This window comes from Podarcis liolepis (assembly GCF_965112155.1).
Source record: "Podarcis liolepis genome assembly, chromosome: 10".
Classification (NCBI taxonomy): domain Eukaryota; kingdom Metazoa; phylum Chordata; class Lepidosauria; order Squamata; family Lacertidae; genus Podarcis; species Podarcis liolepis.
Genome location: NC_139562.1, coordinates 6976018 through 6979369, shown reverse-complemented (window position 1 = coordinate 6979369; position 3352 = coordinate 6976018).

Genomic DNA, 3352 nt, shown 5'->3' with positions numbered 1-3352 from the left:
CCTCCTGCTCCAAATCCCCGCCCGCCCCGCAGCTGTAGTTCCCGGGCGCCTCCGCCGCCGCGCAGCTCTACGGCTCCCCAGCCCGACGGGGACTACGACTCCCAGGATGCTCCGCGCCGCCTCCGCCAGGGACGCGTGGCCGCCGCTCCTTGTGCAATGGCCCTCGCGCGCGCCAAGGGGGTTCTGGGAAGCGTAGTCTTCGCCGCTTTGGTCCCGGGCAGGTTGCTATGTAAGCAAACCTGGGGACGGAGGAAGCTTCTGCAAGAGAGAGAGAGAGAGGGGGGTTGTTTTGTTAAGCTGCGCCAGGTAAATGGCCCTTTATTTGGGGGAGGGGCAAACTCGGGGGGATTTTTGTTCATTCGTTTCCTATGCGTCCAAGCAGTACAAATATATTGCACGAACTTGTGGTTTTAAGTTTGCAATGCTCTTGGATCTGCCTTGGGTTCTTGTTTTTTTCAAACTCTGGGGGCTTTTTTGTCCCTTTATTTTGCATGCTCCAAAGCAATGCAAAGACATTGCACAAAGTTGTGGTTTAAGTTTGCAATGCCATTGGCATTACCAAACCTCTTTGTTGTTGTTTTTTTGCAAACTCTGGTGGCTTTTCGTCCCGTTTTTTCAAACACGCCCAAACAATGCAAAGATTTTGCGCAAACTTTATTTGCACTTTAAAGTTACCTAAGTGCTGCCTTCTATGAGGTTACGGCCCTGAGAAGGTGGCCTACACTGAAGGAGATGTGGCTGGCGTGCCATTCTTTTAACTACACTAGGGAATGGGGAAATCCCAGAATCGTAAGGAAGCAGCAGGTCTTGAAAGTACTACGACATTAAAGAAGGGCGAGAGGAGAGGAGCCCTTGTTCTGATAGGGCTGTTCCTGTTTCAGAAGGAAGGGAGGTTCACATCTGTGGAGCCACCACCCTAAAGGCCCTGCTGGTCCCTTTTGCCACCTGCCTAAGAGATTGTGCTGGGCGGCACTTGACTAGGGCCTCTGCAGTTCTTAACAACTGGCCAGGATCATATGGGCAATACTTTAGATAAAGTGCCTCTAAACTCTTTAAGATTGTAAATGTTTGCACCAGTGCCTTGAGGTGTGCTCAGAAATGCCCTGGTCACCAAAACTGGCATAATGTGCTTTGTCCTCAATGGCATCCATTCCACACAGCTGTATTTTGTACCCAGTTGAAAGTTTCCAAACTGTCTTCAGGGGCAGCCCCTGTGGAGAGTGAATTACCAATAAAGCGAGATGACCACCGCAACCCCAGAGTCGGCCATGATTGGACCTAATGGTCAGGGGTCCCTTTACCTTTAAGGACCGGATAGGCACCCCCTCCAGAAAGTTGTTGTTGTTTAGTCGTTTAGTTGTGTCCGACTCTTTGTGACCCCGTGGACCAGAGCATGCCAGGCACTCCTGTCTTCCACTGCCTCCCGCAGTTTGGTCAAACTCATGCTGGTAGCTTCGAAAACACTGTCCAACAATCTCGTCCTCTGTCGTCCCCTAGCACATGCATAACTGCTCCCTGCAACCCCCCCCCCCCTGAGTGCTCAGGACTGATAGACTCAGAGGTTTTTGCAAGCTAATCCCTTTCCATCAACAGCTGTCTTAAGCTGTCCATTCTCAGGGGTGCTTACATGCCAGTTGTAACAGTTTGGGGTGCTCATCCCATATTGCAAGGGCTCAGGGGGTGCACATCAGGGGAGCAACTTGCCAGTAAAGGATGATAAGCTCTGGATAGGTTGGAAGGCCCTCTGTCAGGAATTCGTTTGCTGCGATTCCTGCATTGCAGAGAGTTGGATTAAGTAATAATAATAATAATAATAATAATAATAATAATAATAATAATTAATTTATTTATACCCCGCCCATCCTGCTGAGTTTCCCCAGCCACTCTGGGCGGCTCCCAATCGAGTGTTAAAAACAAGACAGCATTAAATATTAAAAACTTCCCTAAACAGGGCTGCCTTCAGATGTCTTTTAAAAATACAGTGGTACCTCGGGTTAATAACTTAATTCGTTCTGGAGGTCCGTTCTTAACCTGAAACTGTTCTTAACCTGAGGTACCACTTTAGCTAATGGGGCCTCCCGCTGCTGCCGCACGATTTCTGTCCTCATCCTGAAGCAAAGTTCTTAACCTGAGGTACTATTTCTGGGTTAGCGGAGTCTGTAACCTGAAGCGTATGTAACCCAAGGTACCACTGTAGGATAGCTGCTTATTTCCTTGACATCTGATGGGAGGGCTTCCACAGGGCGGGCGCCACTACTGAGAAGGCCCTCTGTCTGGTTCCCTGTAACCTCACTTCTCGCCGTGAGGAAACCACCAGAAGGCCCTCGGATCTGGACCTCAGTGTCCAGGCAGAACGATGGGGGTGGAGACACTCCTTCAGGTATACTGGACCGAGGCCGTTGAGGGCTTTAAAGGTCAGCACCAACACTTTGAATTGTGCTCGGAAACGTACTGGGAGCCAACGTAGGTCTTTCAGGACCGGTGTTATATGGTCTCGGCGGCCGCTCCCAGTCACCAGTCTAGCTGCCGCATTCTGGATTAATTGCAGTTTCCGGGTCACCTTCAAAGGTAGCCCCACATAGAGCGCATTGCAGTAGTCCAAGTGGGAGATAACTAGAGCATGCACCACTCTGGCGAGACAGTCCGCGGGCAGGTAGGGTCTCATCCTGCGTACCAGATGGAGCTGGTAAACAGCCGCCCTGGACACAGAATTGACTTGCGCCTCCACGGACAGCTGTGAGTCCAAAATGACTCCCAGGCTGCGCACCTGGTCCTTCAGGGGCACAGGTACCCTATTTAGGACCCCACAACCGCCTGGGGTCCCCTCCAACTCTACAATTCTGTAAAACTTGGGGTTTAAGTTTGCAATGCAATTGGCTCTGCCTTGGTTTTTTGGTTTTTTTTAATGTATACGCTGTCAGTATATACCTGCTCAACAGTCAACATATAAATCCAAAATGAGCTTCTATTTAATGCAGGCTCTATTTAATCTGCAAATATAGAAGCCAGTCGGCTGGAAGAAGCAGAAAGGGGTATTTTCTGTCGTCTGTGGCTTGACCCTTCTTAACTGGAGATGCTGAGATTGAACCCTGGCACGGCCAGCATACCGAACAAGCGCTCTGTTTTGCCAAGTTACAGCACTTCCTAGTTAGTAAACCGCCTTATATGGAGTAGGAACGATGGCCCGCCCACCTCCATATGGCCTGCACTGGCTGGCAGCAGCTCTTCAGTATTTCAGGTAGGGTTCTCTCCCAGGATGTCAGGATTTGAACCCAGGACCTTGGTGTACTCAAAGTGGATGCTCTACCTCTGAAGGGGCTTGGGCTGGCCAATATTGCAGGCACATTCATGC